The 21630-nt window shown below is 41.7% G+C and overlaps 1 protein-coding gene across 15 annotated transcripts in view; it reads left to right on the top strand.

Annotated features, from left to right (window-relative positions):
* The window catches only part of caska (calcium/calmodulin-dependent serine protein kinase a), a 221200-nt gene that overhangs the window by 106776 nt on the left and 92794 nt on the right, over positions 1-21630 (top strand). The window lies entirely within an intron of this gene.

A 21630-nucleotide genomic window follows, 5' to 3' on the forward strand; every position in this document is an offset into this window, starting at 1 on the left:
AACTAGGACAGTCCCAATTCGGGCGATAAACACAGGTCAAAATGACTGGGGTTTGGAGTAACCTGCCAACAGCAATGATATAACGCCCATTTGGGTCAGGTAAAATTTGTTCGGGTGAGAACTGCAATCTTTTGTGTATTATATTGCTGTGCCTCTTGAGCGGCTATTGAAACTTGAATGAAACACTTGTCCAATCCAAGGCTTTCGTAGTCTGGTATGATCACACACGCGCATGTGGGTTTCCTGGAGAAAAATTATTTCTGATTTCAGCTGTTTAAGGTGTGAGAAAACTCTTGCTCTTTTTATAGGTCCACCAAGTCCTTTCACGTTCCAGCTTGTAAACCTAATGGAACCAAGCCCATCCATTAGATTAGAAACAGATATTTGGATGGTATAACTTTGACAGTATAGAATAAATACTCATCCAAAAGACTTATTATATAAAGCAGAGATGTAACCGCATGGACATTGCAACAGAGTATATCAGATGTAAAAACACCAACAAAAAAAAAAGACAACCGAAAAAACAGTAAAAACAGAAACCCCCCACGTATATGAACTGCAGTTGATGCCCGAATTGGCATAAAAGAAAAACAGCTTGTACTTTAAACTTGTCCTAAACTCACCTAAAACTCAAACCAAAAAAAGGAAAGGAGAAAAAGATGAGTAAGCAGGAAAAAATTTACAGAACTCTGATTACTCGCTACGTAATTTGCTTCCCTTAATTTCTAAACAATGTAATACATTTATAAATAGAGCCAACCACACTCTTTTTACCAATAAGGACTCCTCAGAGACACCAGAACTGTAAATTCTGTCCTTTCAGTTATTCCTAGAACTTTAAACTTCCACATTATTCGCTTACTTCTGTTGCCCCAAATAGAATCGCTCTGCCTCCTTGGCCGAGTCAAATATGCACGTTTGTCCGTTTATGGTGATCTTCAGGTGGGCTGGATAAATAACACCGAAGCATATTCCATCCTTGTAGAGCTGGCTCTTTGTTGAAACTGGCTCTCTTCTTGGCAATTGTGTGGCTGAAATCTTCAAAAATCCTGATGAAATGTCCCATATATGAGATGTTGTGGTTTTTCTTCACCCACTGCAACACTCGTTCTCTGTGAATATATTTATGAAACCGGATAATGAAGGGTCGGGATCCTTGAGGCGGCTTCGGATCCGGACTGCGATGAGCGCGTTCGAGCTCAATGTCCAGATCCTGCAAAGCTTCACCGGCCACCTTCTTTAACAGTGTGGTTATAAAGAGCCGGGCGTCACTCCCCTCCGTTCCTTCAGGGACACCGATCACACGTAGGTTCTTTCTTTTGGAGCGCGAAATCAAATCCTCCATGGACTGCTGAAGTTTCTCGTTCACCTGCATAGCGGTCTCCAGTTGTGATTTTAGCGTGGTCATGTCCTCCTCCAAAGCGGCGATTCCGTCTTGAGTGAGCGGTGAGTGCCGTCTCCATGGTGGTGATGGTAGCGGTGTGAGAAGTTACGGTCTCTGTGATAGTTTGAAGTGAGGCTTGGATTGGAGCCAAAGCAACATTCACAGAGGCGGTGAGCTCACTCGTTACACTCTTATGAAGTTTCTGTAGCTCTTCAACCAACATGTTCAATGTTAGCGGCTCCACATTAGCAGCTACATCATTAGCCATCTTCCTAGCCTCTTTGTCTTGTGTGTTAAAGTGCTGAGTTAGCTGAGGTTGGTTTTTACCGCGATTGCTGTGAGATTTACTCATTCTGGTGTCCGTTGAGGTGCGATGCGACTTCTTGTGGTTTAAGAGATAAAGGTGTTGTCAAATTAAGCGTGCTATCAAGAAAAAAAATGCTTCAGTATCAGGGAGCAGTTCGAGTGCATCTGCTCACACCGACGTCATAACCGGAACACCTCGCTCAGTTTTAAATGCAAATGTTTCAGCTCTAAAAGCCTGATGTGTGGTGGGTGTGAGTGTGTGTGTGTGTGTGGGGCCTTTGGCTGTGGCCTACTTTATGCCCCTGGCGACTGCTGCAGTGACACTAAACTTTGTCTTACAGTACACACGAGCATATTGCAGCAGATTCTAGTAAGCGTACTATTTAAGATGCATAGGTGTAAAAATAATAAGAAGCAGAGGTAAAAATGTGTTAAACATAAATAAAAACGGGTGCAAATCCATTCCTTCCCTTTACAGTGTTGGATCACTTATTTTTTCCCCCTCGGCTTATTTATTCCTCTGCCAAGGATTCCATGTGATTCTGGCTCGACACAAACAAACAGGTTTTCTGTTAATGTTATAGTTTGGTCAGCACCTTATTTGAGTGATACTGTAAGTTTACGTATATATATATATATCTATATATATATTGATATATAGCTATGCAGCTCTCCACAATTTCTCTTATACTCACTCGACTGGTAAGCACTGAAAGCCGAGATAGACATGTCCCAACTTGTCCTCTAACACTCTGAAACGGAGGTGTTCCTTTGTCTCGCTTCATCAGCGAATCGGTCGTGACGCGCGAAGCCTCCACGCGGCTTTCCATGACAAAATCTCTTGTTAAAAGTGAAATCTGCCGGAAAATGGCTGATGTCCAGCTCTTGTGATAACCACAGAAATTGCACACGACGGTCCCGGCTCCACACAGCGATCCGTTTAGAAATGATGTGGTGGTTTCTGCCTCTCGATGGCGGCTCGGAGCGCGGCGCGCCGTGCACCATTGTGGGCCGTCCTTAAAGCTGTAGTAACACTCCATATTCTCTGTGAAGCCTGTAAAATTTTCACCGAAAGCCAAAATTTTTCGAATGGTTTCCAGCTGCCAGTCTCTAACAGTTTCTGAAAAAATTCTGATGGAAAAAAAGCCCAAATCATTCCGCCATTTCCTCGCAATGAAACAATGACGAGAGGGGTGGAGCAGTGCTCACTCAAAGCCTGCCCACAGGCGAATGACGCAACCGACAGGCGTGGAAAAACTCACGCATGTGCATGAAGGTTCAAGCTTGGCTGACGTAAAAACATATGAATCAAATCCATATAGTTTTTGAAAAAAATAAAAAGGTACGATACTTTTCTAATAGACCTCGTATATAATAGCCATATAATAAATAAATTATGAACCTCATTTGCTGGGTCTGTACGGTGATATCAGACCTCTGTGTTTTTCACACAAACCTCGCTGATGCTCAGTCCGTACTAACACCTTGGTCTGATATTTCCCCATACAGACCTCTCACTCAGTTAATAATCCTTTATTATCATTACCTGAGAAAATACAGTTGTTGAATGATTAAAGATTTGTGGCATTTTCCCCCCAAATTTAAAATCTGCAAGGCTTCCTGTCAGATACAATTAGACATTCAGTTTTCTTGTCAGTGTTATGATATTTAAAGTGGGACCAGATATCAAGCCTTTTCTTCCTCCCTGGCATGATGATCAGGACAAGATCTATTCGCTCCGTGTAATTTTGTGTTGCAGCTGCAAGGTGGCAGGAGTAGTATAGGAAATACAGCGGTTGGCTGTGGAAGAGCCGATGTGCAACATTCTGAATGCAAAACATTTTGGAAATATTTCAAAGGCGTAAGCACATGTAGGTGAAAATGAAGAAAAATTTTATTTCAGGTTTTATTTCATGCACAACATTTTACTCTTTTTTTCGTCAACAATAATGCATTTTAATATCATCTTCATCAGTGTTCCAAAACACTGACACCATCTCATCATCATCTCATCTTAGTAATAAAAAAAATGGCCGTTGACGAACATACGAGGGCTGTCAATAAAGTAACGGTCCTTTTTATTTTTTTCAAAAACTATATGGATTTCATTCATATGTTTTTACGTCAGACATGCTTGAACCCTCGTGCGCATGCGTGAGTTTTTCCACGCCTGTCGGTGACGTCATTCGCCTGTGAGCACTCCTTGTGGGAGGAGTCGTCCAGCCCCTCGTCGGAATTCCTTTGTCTGAGAAGTTGCTGAGAGACTGGCGCGCTGTTTGATCAAAATTTTTTCTAAACCTGTGAGACACATCGAAGTGGACATGGTTCGAAAAATTAAGCTGGTTTTCAGTGAAAATTTTAACGGCTGATGAGAGATTTTGAGGTGATTCTGTCCCTTTAAGGACTTTTCACGGTGCGAGACGTCGCTCAGCGCTCTCAGCCGCTGTCGTCAGCCTGTTCAAGCTGAAAACCTCCACATTTCAGGCTCTATTGATCCAGGACGTTGTGAGAGAAGAGAGAAGTTTCAGAAGAAGTCGGTTTCAGCATTTTATCCGGATATTCCACTGTTAAAGGAGATTTTTTTTAATGAAAGACGTGCGGACGGGTCCGCGCGTCGGGACGCAGCCGACGCGACGCTCCGCCACAGGAAAAACACCTCTGTTGAAAGCCTTAAGGACAAGTTGGAACATGTCCTGCTGTTAAACAATTTCTCATATACTCACTCCACTGAAAGCCATCAAAAGCCGCCTGGATTTTACAAATGGTTATCAACACGGAGGTGTTTTTCCTGTGCCGCCGCACCGCGTCGGCTGCGTCCCGACGCGCGGACCCATCCGCACGTCTTTCATTAAAAAAATCTCCTTTAACAGTGGAATATCCGGATAAAATGCTGAAACCGACTTCTTCTGAAACTTCTCTGTTCTCTCACGACGTCCTGGATCAATAGAGCCTGAAATGTGGAGGTTTTCAGCTTGAACAGGCTGACGACGGCGGCTGAGAGCGCTGAGCAACGTCTCGCACCGTGGGAAGTCCTTAAAGCGACAGAATCACCTCAAAATCTCTCATCAGCCGTTAAAATTTTCACTGAAAACCAGCTTAAGTTTTCGAACCGTGTCCACTTCGATGTGTCTCACAGGTTTAGAAAAAATTTTGATCAAACAACGCGCCAGTCTCTCAGCAACTTCTCAGACAAAGGAATTCCGACGAGGGGCTGGACGACTCCTCCCACAAGGAGTGCTCACAGGCGAATGACGTCACCGACAGGCGTGGAAAAACTCACGCATGCGCACGAGGGTTCAAGCATGTCTGACGTAAAAACATATGAATGAAATCCATATAGTTTTTGAAAAAAATAAAAAGGGCCGTTGCTTTATTGACAGACCTCGTATTTAGTCTCGTCTGACGAAACTAACACTACCTTAGACCCTCTTTGTGTGTGTGTGTGTGTGTGTGTGTGTGTGTGTGTGTGTGTGTGTGTGTGTGTGTGTGTGTGTGTGTGTGTGTGTGTGTGTGTGTGTGTGTGTGTTTTGGGGTTTTTGTTGGATGTCCGCCGTATTCTTTCTCTATCCGTGTCATTCACTTTATTCTATCTCTAGCGTTATTTGCCATGTGTTGTTATTCCCCGTGTTACATAAATAATTCTTCACTCATCACTCATCTTCAACCGCTTTTCCGGGTTCGGGTCACGGGGACAACAGCTCCAGCAGGGGACCCCAGACTTCACTCTCCCTTGCCACATTGATCACCTCTGACTGGGGGATCCCGAGGCATTCGCAGGACAGTGTGGAGATATAATCTCTCCACCTAGTCCTGGGTCTTCCCAGATGGACATGCCTGGAACACCTATGGAGGCGCCAGGAGGCATCCTTACCATATGCCCGAACCACCTCAGCTGGCTCCTTTCATTGCGAAGGAGCAGCGACTCTACTCCGAGCTTCCCACGGATAACTGAACTTCTCACCCTATCTCTAAGGGAGACACCAACCACCCTCCTGAGGAAGCCCATTTCAGCCACTTGTACCCGCGGTCTAGTTCTTTCGGTCATGACCCAACCCTCATGACCATAGGTGACAGTAGAAACAAAGATTGACCAGTAGATCGAGAGCTTCGCCTTTTGGCTGAGCTCCCTTTTCATCACAACAGTACAGCGGCGTGAATGCAATACCGCCCCTCTGGCAGAGCCAGCCCAAAGGATACTCCAAATATGCGGTCGCTTAGGGCCTCCGTGCCACCAGGGGGCCCCCAAGAGCACCAAGAAATGATAAATATTTATAATTTTGAATCATTAATAAAATTGAAAAACTCAAATTCATTGATATATCATATATCGAATAATTCAAGTTTTTTGTTGCGGACGGATGATACGATTTAAAAATTAAACAAATCAAAGTTTTTCTCCTCTTGCGTACCTTTTTGTCCCCAGCAGCTTCTGTAGCTCTTGCTCCTGTGTGTAATGTGATAGTGGGGGGGGGGGGTGTCCAGATGAAATTCTGCTTAGGGCCCCATAAAGGCTTGGGCCGGCCCTGCCCTCCGGCACTGATTCTCCGGCTAATCTCACGCTCCTAAATAATTCTTCTTTGTTGTAAATATTCTCTGGTCCTTTTACTGTGATGTTTCTTCCACATTTGTTTCATGGAGCTGAATTTTCTTTTACTGGTCTCTTTAGAGTGTTTCATCGCTGCCAGATTGTTTATAGTTGTCCTTCTTTCTCACATTATTCCAGTGCCTTTTTTCTCCCAATGTTTTTGCTTCTCTGTTACAAATTTGCTGCCAATCTGAATTCCTGAATTTTGTGCTGAGTTTCCCCTCAAAGACTGTGCTGCTGTTCATAAGTCTCGGTGTACAATGTACTGGTTGAACTTTGGATAGTCCTTCTGCTGTTTCACCGGTGAGCCTGACACCTGCCTGTTTCCCAGCTGAATTCAGCTCCGTAACCCTGCTTTTAACTTAAATCACTGTGGTTCTCTGCATTGGGGTCCTTTGCTAAAACCATTTCATTGTACACCATGCTTTCAAGTGACTTATGTTGTCATTTGGTGCTTCTTAAATAAATAGATTTCTTTTGTCTGTATTCATCACTCTGGTATGTGTCACAGCTGGCTAATAGCATTCAAAATATTATATATTCAGGGATAATGTAACAGTTCAAAATACAAACATTGATCACTCTCCACAACAGAAACACTAACAGACAGTGACATCAAAACATGAAGCTGTGCTCACTGGACAAAATGATCTTAATCACAGAAGATTGCAGTAAGTTAAAAGTATATTACGTAGTCGTGAAACACTTTGTTTATATAGAAATTCTAGGATGCTTAATCTTTTTTCTTTTTGCAGTCTATAATAATTCCACATGGCATCTTACTTACGAAAAAAGTACAAGCTAAAATCCAGTTTGGAAGGTTGTGTCTGCAGTGGGGCTTTTGTAGCCGTTCTATGAAGTGTCCTCATAGTTCTGTCCTTCCGTTGCTGGGACACTTTGAGCCGTCGATCTGACGCATTTGCAGAGACTGAGAGTTTGAAGATGGAAGGTTTTGTCTAACAGGAAGTACATCACAGGATCAGTTGAACCTCTTAGTGCAGTCAGAAATAACAGGCAGTTCTTCACCTGCCGTAAAAGAGGAAAAGTGACATATATAGGTATATATTAAATCTTAGTCAAATTAGTTTGTGTTATGCATTGGTACTATCTTGATGTATTTAAGCTAAAATGTCAAACTTTGACAGTAGTCATCAAAGCACTAAAGAATAGAAGTCTTCATAATTTCACACTGATTTGTCCTGTCAGCCACCAGGGTGCGCCACACTCAACTGAACATCAGCAACCTCACACCCACCAACTATCTTCATACCGCTAACTTTTGACATGATGACAGCGCTGTTCGAATTGAAGATAGCTGTTTGTTTTTTGTACCCTGCCTCTGTAAATTGTCCCAAAGAACATCAGTGTAGTTCACAAACACTAGTCGAGAGTATAAAACATTTACTTCAACTAATTAATTTATCATTCAAATAATAAACAATTGGCTCGTCAAGTTAGCCTAAGATGGCTAGCATGTAACAGTTTTGAAAAAACTTACGTTGCTGAACATGTTTGCACAAAAAGTCTTTTTCTAACATAAGTTTTTTAGCTAACACCTTGCAAGATATTTAGAATACTGAAAACATAATACTGTTTGTACAACCAGAAATGACCAAATCATTGAGCTCCTCACCCAGGATGTACAGAGGAAATTCACTCGAAACTGATTCAGGTTCTATAATATAGCTGTGAATGCAGATGTGTTAACAGAGTGGATCCAGCTTTGGTCACATGATAGATCACCTTGAACACACAAGATATTTGTATTACTAACTCCCAAAGCCTCTATGTGGTGGATGATAATACCACATATACTAGTATATTAGCAGTATTACAACCCCAATTCCTATGAAGTTGGGACGTTGTGTAAAATGTAAATAAAAACAGAATACAGTGATTTTCAAATCCTCTTCAACCTATATTCAATTGAATACACCACAAAGACAGGATATTTAATGTTGAAACTGATAAACTTTGTTGTTGTTTTTTTTGTTTTTTTTCAAATATTTGATCATTTTGAAATGGATGCCTGCACATTTCAAAAATTTTGGGACGGGGCAAAAAAAGACTGGGAAAGTTGAATGTTCAAAGAACACCTAATTGGAAACAGGTGAGTGTCATGATTGGGTATAAAAGGAGCATCCCCAAAAGGCTCAGCCATTCACAAGCAAAGATGGGGTGAGGATCACCACTTTGTGAGCAACTGCATGAAAAAATAGTCCAACAGTTTAAGAACAATGTTTCTCAATGTTCAATTGCAAGGAATTTAGGGATTCCCTCATCTACAGTCCATAATATAATCAGAAGTTTCAGAGAATCTGGAGAACTTTCTACACATAAGCGGCAAAGCCGAAAACCAACATTGAATGCCCGTGACGTTCGATCCCTCAGGCGGCACTGCATTAAAAACAGACATCATTGTGTAAAGGATCTTACAGTGTGGGCTCAAGAACACTTCAGAAAACCATTGTCAGTTAACACAGTTCGTCGCTACATCTACAAGTGCTAGAGGAAAAAGACCATCCAGATTATTACCAGCGCAGAGTTCAAAAGCCAGCATCTGTGATGATATGGGGGTGTGTTAGTGCCCATGGCATGGGCAACTTACGCATCTGTGATGGCACCATCAATGCTGAAAGGTACATCCAGGTTTTGGAGCAACACATGCTGCCATCCAAGCAACATTTTCAGGGACGTCCCTGCTTATTTCAGCAAGACAATGCCAAGCCACATTCTGCACGTGTTACAACAGCGTGGCTTCGTAGTAAAAGAATGCGGGTACTAGACTGTCCTGCCTGCAGTCCAGACCTGTCGCCCATTGAAAATGTGTGGCGCATTATGAAGCGCAAAATATGACAACAGAGACCTCAGACTGTTGAACAACTGAAGTGGTACATCAGGCAAGATTGGGGTAGAATTGCACCTACAAAGCTTCAACAATTAGTGTCCTCAGTTCCCAAACGCTTATTGAGTGTTGTTAGAAGGAAAGGTGATGTAACACAGTGGTAAACATACCATTGTCCCAGCTTTTTTGAAACGTGTTGCAGGCATCCATTTCAAAATGAGCGAATATTTGCACAAAAACAATAAAGTTTATCAGTTTGAACATTAAATATCTTGTCTTTGTGGTGTATTCAATTGAAAAATAGGTTGAAGAGGATTTGCAAATCGTATTCTGTTTTTATTTACATTTTACACAATGTCCCAATTGCATTGGAATTGGGGTTGTATATAATATTGGTGTAGCAGACTAGTTAGTTTAAAAAGAATGATTTGTCTGTTATAATACATCAATGCTCAAAACTGTATTAAACTAATTTCACATAAAACTTACATGCCATCTGTATTTTTCCATTACGGCAAACCAGGTGTGTGATATATATATATATATATATATATATATTTATATATATATATATATACGGTATATATGTGACTTGTACACTGGTGCAACTTACGAGGTCTATTAGAAAAGTATCTGACCTTATTATTTTTTTCAAAAACCATATGGATTTGAATCACGTGTGATTACATCAGACATGCTTGAACCCTCGTGGGCATGCAAGAGTTTTTTCACGCCTGTAGGTTACGTCATTCGCCTGTCGGCAGTCTTTGAGTGAGGAGTGGCCCACCCTCTTGTCGATTTTTTTCATTGTTTAGGAATGGCTCAGAGACTGCTGCTTTGTTTGATCAAAATTTTTTCAAATCTGTAAGGCACAACTGACACCATTCGATAAATTCAGCTGGTTTTCGGTAAAAATTTTAACGGCTGATGAGAGATTTTGGTCTGGTAGTGTCGCCGTAAGGATGGCCCACGGTGCCTGACGGCGATCTGCGCTTCGAGGCGGCAGCGTCTCGCAGTTTCAAGTTGAAAACTTCCACATTTCAGGCTCTGTTGACCCAGTAAGTCGTCAGAGAACAGAGAACTTTCAGAAGAAGTCGGCATGAGGAGTTTATTCGGACATTCCATTGTTAATGGACATTTTGTAATGAAAGAACGTGCGGGCAGAGTCGCATGTCGGGCCGGACCCAACCACGGGGGTCGCGACAGGAAAAACACATCCGTGATGGAAACCTTAACGGGCAAGTTGGAACATGCCCAAGCTGTTAAACAATTTCTCAGTTACTCACTTGTTGAAAGCCATCAAAAGCCGCCTGAATTTTACAAATGGTTTTCAACACGGAGGTGTTTTTCCTGTCGCGGCGCACACAGATTTGCGCGCACGTCTTTCATTAAAAAATGTCCTTAAACAGTGGAATGTCCGCATAAAGTCCTCATGCCGGCCTGAATCTTCTCTGTTCTGTCACGACGTCCTGGGTGAATTAAGCCTTAAATTAGGATATTTTCAGGTCGAAGCAGGCCGACGATGGCGCCTGGAAGCGCTGCGCGACGTCCCACTCCGTGGGAAGTCCTTACACCGACAGAAACACCCCATAATCTCTCATCAGCCGTTAAACTTTTCACCGAAAACCAGCTAAATTTCTCGAATAGTGTCCACTCGGATATTCCTCACAGGTCCAGAAAAAATTTTGATAAAGCAACGCGCGCCGTCTCGAGCAGCGTGTGAAACAAAGGAATTCAGCCGAGAGGGCAGGACCACATCTCACTCAAGGCCTGCCCACAGGGAAATGACGTCACCGACACGCGTGAAAAAAACTCACGCATGCTCACGAGGGTTCAAGCATGATTGGTGTAATCGCACGTCATTCAAATCCATATAGTTAAAAAAATAAATAAAAGTGTCAGTTTCTTATCTAATAGACCTCGTATATACTGAAATTCTCCTGTACTAAATATTTATAGAGGACTTCCTTACGAATCAAAGCACTAAACAAAGTAAACTTGATTAATGAAAGAATAAATACGCTACAACAATACAAAAAAGTCTGAAAAATGGTGCAACTTATACTCCTATGCAACTTGTACTCTGGTGTGACATATAATATATGGGTTCTTCCTCTTCAAGAAGCATTTTTTTAATGGGTGCCTCTTATACTCCAGTGCAACTTTTGAAACTTTGTGTGCCAGAAGCTTAAGTTGAGCAGCTACATTCTCATAAATGTAGCAAATAATGTGTAGCTTATGCAGACGAGTGTTCATCACCTCGATGAGGCTGGAGAGTGGATGACAGAGTTTGGCGGTGATTGAACCATTTGAGCTTTGAGACTGAAGATGCTGTTCAGAGGCCAGCCATAGGAAGGTGATTTTGAAGACATGATATGGCAGCAGACATATTGCAAGGACAACCTGGGAGGAATTCATGTTAAAACAGCAAAGTAAAATGACTGTTTGACTTCAGAGGTGTGCTAATAACTGCATATAATTAATACCTACCAGGATCACCATGATGTTTCTGAGCACATTTCCCAGCAAGTTTTGTGAGGCAGTGAGTTTTGTGCTGCGGCGTGAACGCCTGATGTGTCTCAGCACTGTGGTGTAGGACAGCAGCACCAGCAGAAAACACACGAAGAACATGATAAAAGCAGGTACATTGAAATTCAGGGAAATACTGCCCCCTATCTCCTCTGTCGGGCTGTAGCACACGTTCAGAAGCCGCCCGTCCACCTCACGCATAGTGCCGCTGGTGCTTCCAGCTTCAACTACTGAGTAATACATAATCACGGGCACCACCACCAAGAAGATCAGCAGCCACAGTATGACACACACCCTGGTGGCGAAAGAGGTCGTTCGGAGGCGTGTGAAGAAGCCCTGCGGCAGCAGGGTGATGAAGGCACTCTGCCTGGAGGCGTGCGTGTTCTGGATGAGGACGGCAAAGCGGGTCAGGGCTACCAAAGTAAGGATCGTGAAGCCTAAGTAGATGTTGATGTGGAGTGCCGGAGTGACACCGTGCAGGACGATCTGGCACAGGATGTCATTCTCTGCCCACACTGAGCCCCAGGCGTAATAGCCAGCCAGGAAGGGCAAGGTGGAGGACAGAAAGAGGTTGGAAATAGTCAAGTGGGACAGATAAATGTGGACGGGAGATTTGGCGGAGATGCAGCAGACAAACACCCATAAAGATACTGCATTGCCGGGGAAGGAAGTGAGGAAGAGGAGCGTGTAGAGGGGGGGGAGGAGGAAGGACGTGACTGCGGTGGTGCAAAGGGGCAAGGAGTGAAGAGAAGCTGTAGGAGACCAGAGGAAGGTGTTTCCATCTGTGGAGTTTTGAAGTGGAGGCTCCATTTAACCTGTGAGAATGAAGGATAAAGTGAGTGTTTACAGCGAGGAGGCGGAAACTAAAGGTGCAGATGTACGGTGGCTTGCAAAAGTATTCAGCCCATTGGTATTTCATGCATTTTAATTTGTTTATGGCATTTCAAATACAAAAAGTAAGTCAGACTTCTCAATATAAAAAATTTCTAAAATTATCTTCCCTGGACTCAAACTGAAAGTAAATCTCTGCAACTTGATATAAATTAATTAAAAATATAAAAGCCAAGATGATGGGTTGCATAGGTAATCAGCCCCCTTTGGTATAATACCTGTAAATAATCAGTTTAACTGACAGTTGTCTTCAGACAAGTCAGGGGATGGATACATGAACATTTCCAAGTCACTGAATATATCATAAACTTTATTTACATCAGTTATGAAGAAATACAAACAGTATGGCACTCTATGGTAAATCTGTGTAGAGTAGACAGTTCTGAAAAACTAAGTGACTGTGCAAGAAGGAGAAGAGTGAGGAAAGTCACCAAGACAACCAGACAACCCAGACAAAGTTACAGGCTTCTGTGGCTGTGATTGGAGAAATTGTGCACGGTGCATGTTTTGCATTTTATATCCCCAGTTATACAGCTTCATGATGAAGTGGTGCAGAGGAGGGTTTTATTAAGAAGAAGACCTGAAAGTTCAGCTACAATTTGCCAGAAGGTGCACCTGAGATGCAAGCCTACATTTGACGTTTTGGTGAAACAAATTCCTCTATACCACTTCATTATAAAGCTGTATAACTGGAGATACAAAATGCAAAACATGCACTATGCACAAGTTCTTGGTTATGTTATTCTGCCTTCAGTTTTTATTTTACTTTTGTTCATAGTTCTCAGTTTCCCTCACACCCCTCCAAGCATATTCCCACTCCACAGCACTGCACCTGCTGTTGTCTTTGTCTCACACTTTTTTTCTGTCCGCTCTGTTTTCTTTCACTCACACTCTTGGCACCTGCTCACACATCTTTGTATCATTCATCACTTCACTTTGCGCACTCTCTTCCTTCCTATCTTGCACTGTGTTTAATGTTTGTTCACTGGCCACACCCCTTTCTAGATTGTTCCTCATGTGCACCTTGTTGACTCCTGTCTTATTTAAACACCTCCCAGCCACCACTTCCCCGCCAGTTTGTCGTTGCTTCTAGCACACGTTCCAGTCTTTTGTATTCAGTCCTGATTTGTCTTGCCGTGTACCTGAATTTTGCTCTGTGTTCCTTAACTGCGCCTTTTGCCTCAGCCCTTATGTCAGTGTTTGCTTGTGCCTCAGACCCCTGCCTGGATATGACTGCGTATTTGCCTTACCCTGTCTGTACCTCTGCTCCACTGCCTGACGACCTGTGTAGCGAACCTCAGCCTGGAATAAACACGCAAACTACTTTTACTCCAGAGTCTGGTCTGGGAGTTTGTATTGTGGGTCCACCCTCTCCGGGCGACAGGCTCCTGCCCAGCCTGACGGAAGGGGCCTAGCTAGGGTTGGGTATCAGGAACCGATTCTTTTCGGGTACCGTTAAGAAATTATTCGATCCACCGATATCAGTAGTCTTTTTGCTTAACGACTCCCTTATCGGTCCTTCAGAGCAGCCGTTGTTTTTGAGGGTGTTTGTCGGGAAAATTAATATTTCTCTACGTTGATTACACACCCTGCAGTGGCTCTGTAATCAACCGCTTCTGCAGTGCGACTTCACTTGAAGCGTGAACCAATGAAGCAGTGCTTCGATCTGCTGGCTCGTTGGTTCTTTGATTCGCTGCTCTTCAGAAGCAGCAAGTCCGCTTCTTAACCCCTTTCAGAGCCATTAAAATATGTCAATCGCGAGTCACTTTTGTGTGGATTAAAGTCACTAACTGGGACTCTTGTTGCAGTCAAGAAACGAGAATCGTCCTCCGTTCCCTTGACACAGCTCCAAACGCTGCACGGCTCTCTGTCAAGACAGAGTCCATTCAGAATTAATAACTTTAAAACGAATTGCCGCTTTAAATAAAATGACACCGCTTTCCAAAAGCTGTAACACAGACAATAAACTACAATTGACTAAAATGTTTGGGTTTTTTTTCCTCCCAAAATGAGACATCCTGCGTTCTTTATGAATTACATCCTGATGTGCAGCACAGCCAGCTGAGCTCAGCTCAGATGTATGGAAAGACATTCATGTCAGTAATGTCTGTAAGGAAATGCTTTTGACAAAAACTACAGATTATTTCATTTATTTCTGTTTATGTCCAGAGATCAAGGATCCACCATGTAGAGTTTATTATATCCAACATTTAACGATCCAGTGACCAATTTCATATTTATTTACTTTAAGACTCAATAGCATGATGTTAACATGACTGTAAAGCCTATTTTTACTATTTTTAGTACACAGAAAATTCACAAGAGGTATCGATTCACCGATAAGGAATCGGATCAATAAGCGGAATCGATAATTGTATCGATCTCAATAAAATATTATCAATACCAATTTCTAGGCCTGGCTGCCACAAAAAAAACACAAGTCATTTCCATTCAACATACAGCAGTCCAGACGTGAAGCAGAAGTCATGAGAAGAAAAGCAGGTTTGACTTATGGTTTTGACTTATAAACCAATTTTATCCAGCTAGTTTATCTAGATTAATGTCAACTCTGTCATTTTTACAAAGTGAAAATATAACACATATCTTTTAATTTTAAAATAATGTGCTAATTCTGAAGGTAAACATTAACACACACAAATGCCAAAAGGCATTATTGGAAAAATGAGCCTCCACTGGTCACTGATTGGTTTATTTATTATATGTAAAGACCAACACACAAGTTACTGTAACGTGTGTTGGTTTTTACAAATAAATGTGTATTTGTAAAATATGTAATTTTTTTCATTTGTAAACAAAAAGGCATTTGCAAAACTGAAAATTGTGTTTGTTGGTGTGATTCAGCTCAACGGCCATGTGATATTTGGGCATACCCTATTCACACTGCCATCCAGTAGATGGGTCAAAATGCATAGAACACTGCCATCTGCCGTTGAGCCTTAACACTGTATTTTCCGGCGTACGTTTGTCACGTTTTTTTGTTGTTGTATTTGTTTTGTTTTGTTTTTACTTATCTGTGACTTAAACTCCACTGTAACTTATATACAAAAAAAAAAAACAACAAGCATTTGTTAATAATTATATTGATTTATATCAGAGTTGCCCAGGAATCAAAGCACTACACCAAATAAACTCCAATAATAAAAGAATAAATGCCAATAATAAAGGCACACAACAGTGATGCACAAAAATTCCCAAAAATAAATAGCTACAGAAAATAAGTACAAGTTGTGCTCTGGAAAATTATCCCACACGATCGAAATTCAAGCATCAAAGCAGCAAGAGAACAGAACAAAAAATATACACCAAAAATACACATAAGTCTAAAAAGTAGATGATATATGGAGAATATACACAAGCAGGTCTAGAATATACAAATAGTCACACAGAATTAAACTGATTCTATATAATATTACACACACTGTTCAGCTTTGTCATATTTACTTACCAATGAGTGCAGATGGGATCATTACAAAAAAAAATCAAATAAACTCAGGTATCTGCAAAGGCAGCAGTCCCTCAAAATGAAGTATTCACACACCCCCAGAACAAGTTTGAGATTAAAGTTAGCAGGTGAAATGTTTTTGTATGAGTTGCTCTTGTTCGAGTCAAAGAAGAAGTTTCTGGCAAATGTTTTCAGAAGTGTTCAGTCCTCCGTGGGAGTAGTATGACGCCTCCTCATACACTGTGTCTGCTTTGGTTTCACATCACGCTGCTTTACTTAGTAACTGTCTGGTAACTATTGGTGACATAGTGTATGTGCACATGCTGACATCACTTTAAAACCTACATTTTTAGGGAAGCCTTTGAGTAGCTGCTCATTTAGACGTTACCAGCCCTGCTGGACTCTGCACTGTCTGTGTGGCCTTTGGGTGGCGCTGCTGTTCAAGCTGACATGTTGAACACCAGGGCCATACTTTGTGGATACGTTGACATTATTTAAAATTTCTACTCACAATTGGAATAATAAAGTACAGAAAAACACACATATAATGGATCCAGGTGGACCATCAAATTTTGTCCATTATAATCAAAATCTGTTTTATGTATAAAATGGACAAAATCCATTATATATATATGGAACGGATTAGTTACAGTCAGAAGGCACTCACTCTTTTTTCTAAGTCAGCTGCGGAATGGTACCTTAAAATCCTTAAGCCTGCTTTACATGTGTATACAAAGGTTTGGGCACCCCTGATCATTTTCATGATTTTCCTTTATAAATCATTGGTTGTCTGGAACAGAAATTTCAGTTAAATATATCATATAGCAGATGAACACACTGATATTTCAGAAGTGAAATGACGTTTCTAGTATTTACAGAAAGTGTGCAATAATTATTTAAACAAAATTAGGCAGGTGCATAAATTTGGGCACCCTTGTCATTTTATTGATTTGAATACATTTAGCACTAATTATTGGAAAACAAAATTGGTTTGGTAAGCTCATTGACCCTTGACCTCCTTACACAGGTGAATCAATCATGAGAAAGGGTATTTAAGGTGGTCATTTGCAAGTGTTCCCTCTTTGCATCTCTTCTAATGAGTGGCAACATGGGAGCCTCTAAACAACTCTCAGATGACCTGAAAACAAAGATTGTTCAATATCATGGTTTAGGGGAAGGATACAAAAAGCTATTTCAGAGATTTCGGCTGTCAGTTTCCACTGTGAGGAACATGGTGAGGAAATGGAAGACCACACGCACAGTACTAATTAAGGCTCAAAGTGACAGGCCAAGAAAAATCTCAGATAAGCTGAAGCGAAGGATGGTGGGAACAGTCATAGTCAACCTATAGACCTGCTCCAAAGACCTACAACATGATCTTGCTGCAGATAGTGTCTCTGTGCTTTGTTTAACTATACAGCGCACTTTGCACAAGGAGTTGCTGGATGAGAGAGTAATGCAGAGGAAGCCTTTTCTGCGTACACACCACAAACAGAGTCACTTGAGGTATGCTAAAGCACATTTGAACAAGCCAGCTTCATTTTGGAATAAGGTGCTGTGGACTGATGAAACTAAAATTGAGTTATTTGAACATAACAAGGGGCAGTATGCATGGCTGAAAAAGAACACAGCATTCCAAGAAAAACACTTGCTACCTACAGTAAAATTTGGAGATGGTTCCATCATGCTGTGGGGCTGTGTGGCCAGTGCAGGTACTGGGAATCTTGTTAAAGTTGAGGGTCACATGGATTCCAGTCAATATCAGCAGATTCTTGAGAACAATGTTCATGAATCAGGGACAGAGTTGAAGTTGCAACGGAGGAATGCGCCACAGAGCCGCGAATGGCGCGGACAAAAGCACCTCCGTGTTGGTCTCACAGGACGGCTTTCAGATGGCTTTCAGACGGCTTTCGGTGGCTTTTCACTCATGTGACTATCCGAGAAAGTGTGGATGAGCTGGACATGGCAGAACATATCCTGTGAGGCTTCATCACGGCGTTGCTTTGCGCCATGCGGCTCCGTCCTGATGTGCGAATTCCTCCGCTCCTCTTTCCATGACAAAAACTCCTGTAACAGTGGAATGTGCCGTTCATTTCCAAACTGAACGCTGTGTTGATCTGGGACGTCATCTGACTACCAGAGAAATTGCAGAAGACGTGGACATCAGCACTTTTTCGACACATTGAGACACACGTGTGGAGGAATTCGCGTGTCGGGAGGGAGCCACATGGCGCAAAGTAACGCTGTGATGAAACCTCACAGGACATGTTCTGGCATGTCCAGCTCATCCACAATTTCTCAGATAGTCACACTACTGAAAAGCCGTCTGAAAGCCATCTGAAAGCTGCCCTGTGAGACCAACACGTGCTTTTGTCCGCTCCATTCGCGGTTCTGTGGCGCATTCCTCCGCTCCTCTTTCCATGACAAAAACTCCTGTAACAGTGGAATGTGCCGAAAAAGTGCTGATGTGCACATCTTCTGCCATTTCTGTGGTAGTCAGACGACGTCCCGGATCAACAAAGCTTTCACTTTGGAAATGATCTGGTCGTTTCAGCCTGTTGATCGGCGCTCGGAGTGCGGTGCGCTCTCAGCCGCTGTGGGCGGTCTTTAAACCGGCTGGAGCACTCCTTAATCTGTGTGATCCCCATAAAATCGTCCCTGAAAGCCATCTGAATTTTCCGAATGGTGTCCACCTGGCTGTCTCTCACAGTTTCTGGAAAAATTTGACGCAGCAAAGCTCCAAATCGTTCAGACATTTTACTCGCAATAAAAATCCGATGAGGGGGGTGGACCACTGCTCACACAAAGCGTGCTCACAGGCGAATGACGCAACCGACAGGCGTGAAAAAACTCACGCTTGCGCACAAAGGTTCAAGCTTGGCTGATGCAATCACACGTGATTCAAATCCATATGGTTTTTGCAAAAAATAAAAAGGTCGGATAGTTTTCTAACAGACCTCGTATTATTGAAAATCTGGTGTGATTTTAAGCAGGCTGTCTATGCTCAGAAACCAGCATACCTGAGATGTTTTGTAAAGAAGAATGGTCCAGAATACCTTCAACCAGAATCCAGACTCTCACTGGAAGCTTATAGGAAGCGTTTTGAGGCTGTTATTTCTACAAAAGGAGGATCTCTTAAATGTTGATGTATTTTTTCTGTTGGGGTGCCAAAATTTATGCACCTGCCTAATTTTGTTTAAATAATTATTGCACACTTTCTGTAAATACTAAACTTTAACATACCACTGTATGCTTCTCCAGCTCCATAACTCTGTGGCCATACAATGATGTTTCGGACTCCATGTTGTAAAGTTGGTCATATTTGCGGGATTTTCTGCCAAACGTTATTTGATCCATGATTGAAATGTAATAGGCAGGTGCAATGCAAAAATATGATGGCAGAGGAAGGAGTGAAAAACTAATGATAAAACAAGGAAAATAAATAAGTCTTTAAACGTGATTTAAAAGTCTCCACAGGCACGCAGAGGGCTGTGATCTAAAGCCGTTTGGTGCTCCACACCCAGTATGTGTGAAACTTAACACCATATTACAGTGCAGGCAGCAAGCAGCATGTTGTTAATAATTGCCGGCCTTGCCTTTTAATCACTGAACTGTGGTACCGCTGAACTTCATTTCGTACCTCTGTTACTGGGAACATTCAGACTGCTCAGTCCAGTACATGCGAGGGGTTTTTAATGGGATACATTATGATGTGAGCAGAAATCCCTTATATACGGTGCTTATTACATAGAAAACCATACGAACACATTGAGACTGTTTCTTTTGTCCGGTAAGTCTGAATATCCCATTTATGCGATGATGGTTTAAGCAAGTTTTACTGTAGTGACTGTTTATTTATTAAAATTCATTTACTTTTTCTCATTGACCTTAATGGGCAGAATAACCTCGCACTGCAGCTGATTTGCCCAAGCAACTCTTACCTGGTGGTATTCAGATCAACCAAGTAAGTAAAGAAAACTGTTTTTGGAGCCTGCTCGGTCTCCCAAGCTTAGTCCAACCTGCATTTGGCTCACACTGCCTCAGTCAGTCTCCTCATAACTCCAGGGATGAAAACTCTTCTTGATATGTTAATATCAGTGTGTTACATGTTTCCTTACAGCCGATGAGGAGCCACAAACCTAAACTTTAACCTGCCTGCACAAAAGCTGCATTTCCACATTAGGTTGAATTGCTTTTCCCACCAAAATATATGTTTTCATGCAAAACTGCACATATTATTTTTGTTTTCATAATAATTTCAAATAATTTCATTATTGTTTAACAAATTATACTGCCCAGCTCTGATGTTCAAATATACACAACTCAGGGTAGGTAATTCAGTGTGGAGTTTCACTTTTATGTCTGTTGCACTGTGATGGATTGAAGAAACGTATGAGCATTTGATATCTGTTGTTGTCCTGTACAAATCCTTTTCTCATTTATTCTATGCATTACTTGTCAGCTGATGTCCAGTGAGTCCGTCAGAAAGTTTTGTGCATGCTCAAAACTTTGAGTGAACATCAGACGGAGAGCTTCCTAGATACCTGCATGTTTCTTTACTGTTTTGTCTGACACTTGATTTATAGCTTCTCAGTGGATGTCTGGTAGATGTTAGCCTTATCAGTGTGTTATTTGTTTGCATCCAGAAGAGCTACACACCTGCTGTCTGTGGTTGTCCACTCATTCTGCCAGAGGCCCAAATCCACCGGAGACTAACAGATAAGGCAATTTTCGTCACCAAATAAATAATTTCAGGCCATTACTAAGCAGTTTACTCAGTCCATCACAGTGTGACTACACCTTTGCATTGTAAAAAAATTTAATCTGACACTTAATTGTGTTAAACTGTTTTCTTTCTTTAGCTGAATTGACTGTTGGAGATGTCTTTGTGCTTTACATGTTATTGCGTATATTTCTATTTATTTATTGCATTTTTGCTGGATCTTTTTGCATCAATTTTACTTGTTTTTGGTTGCAGGCTGCATTTGCGTGGGTTAGGGTTAGTTTATGTGTTTGCCAAATCCCTTTACCTTGTATTGTTTACATTAATTATTTACATTTTTATTATTGTTGTTATGGTTGTTGTTGCGGTGGCCAGAACAGCTTGCCACCGAGCTTGGGTGCGCTATTGTTGGGAGCTGCTATTGTGAAGCTCCATGGGACAACTGGTATCGTGATTCTGCGCTTCGTATATTAATACAATTGTATTAATGAATTAATTTTTGCAAAACGTTGTTGAAACAGGTTTGGCATGAATTAAATGTTGTGATTGATATATTTGAAAATGTGTAGATTTGTATTTATTTTTTAATACATGTATATTCTGAACAAACCTCCATTTGAAAAGCCCTGACATTTGGATGGAACGTTACTTTGCAGTTCTACATTTTGATTTTGGTGGAAATGCTCGCCTGGTTTTGCTCCAAGTCTGTGATTGCCGTCACACTTAGTGACATCTTGTTTAATGTGGCTTTGTGTGACAGTCTGATACTGTGGGGAAAAAGTGTGAATGTATGCAATGGGGAAATATAGATCCAGTGCATTGGATCAGGATCTACCTGTCCAACTTGGGTATAACCCAGGTCTTACCACCCAGTTAGTTTGTTGCATTGTGTTTGTTACAT

Source organism: Thalassophryne amazonica, chromosome 14, assembly GCF_902500255.1.
Source record: "Thalassophryne amazonica chromosome 14, fThaAma1.1, whole genome shotgun sequence".
Lineage (NCBI taxonomy): Eukaryota > Metazoa > Chordata > Actinopteri > Batrachoidiformes > Batrachoididae > Thalassophryne > Thalassophryne amazonica.